Genomic DNA, 903 nt, shown 5'->3' on the forward strand with positions numbered 1-903 from the left:
TGAGCACAAGAATTAAGAAATTAGCTTAAAAAAGCTGGAATTAGCTAAACAAGTAGTTGAAAAGACAGAAAGAACCTTAAACTACCAGAAGGAAGTGGAAAGAGCTGAAATGAACTCAGAAAATGTGGAATTAGCTGAAAAGGCTAAAATTAGCATAAAACAGCTAAATAATAGCTGAAATAGCAGAAAAAGCTGAAACTAGCAGAAAAATCTGAAAGGAGCATAACAAGCTGAGATTTTCATAAAGAGGTTAATTAGGTCGAAAGTAGCAAAAATTACCATAAAAAAAAACTTGATTTTGTCTGAAAAAAGCTGAAATTAGCTAAAAAAAGAAAAAAGAAAAAAAAGAAAAGAACAAAAAAGCTAACTGAAAAGGTAGAATAAGCTTAAATTAGCAGAAGCAGAAAGAACATATTTGCCCAGTTACGTAGGCTGAAAAAAGCAGAAATTAGCACAAAAAAGTGGAAATTATCTGAAAAAAGCTGAAATGAGCAGCAACGCAGCAGCAGCAGCAGCAGCAGCAACAACAACAACAACAACAACAACAACAACAACAACAACAACAACAACAACAACAACAACAACAACAACAACAACAACAACAGAAAAGCAGCTAAAAAGGCAGAAAAATCTTAAATTACCAGTGGAGAGAGCATTTTTGCTGAATTGGACTAAAAAAAGTTTAAATGAGTGCAAAAAATGTGTAATTAACTGAAAATGCTAAAATTAGCATAAAACAGCTAATCAGTAGCTTTAATAGCAGAAAAATCTTAAACTTGCATAAATAAGCTGAAATGAGCAGAAAGTAGTTAGAAGAACACAAAGTTTGTTTTCTCAGTCATCCAGGTATATAACAACAAAAAAGGTTGAATCATGTCATCTGGACTTCGTTTTTTTGTTAAA

Source organism: Nematolebias whitei, chromosome 23 (assembly GCF_014905685.2).
Source record: "Nematolebias whitei isolate Nwh7 chromosome 23, NemWhi1, whole genome shotgun sequence".
NCBI classification, from domain to species: domain Eukaryota; kingdom Metazoa; phylum Chordata; class Actinopteri; order Cyprinodontiformes; family Rivulidae; genus Nematolebias; species Nematolebias whitei.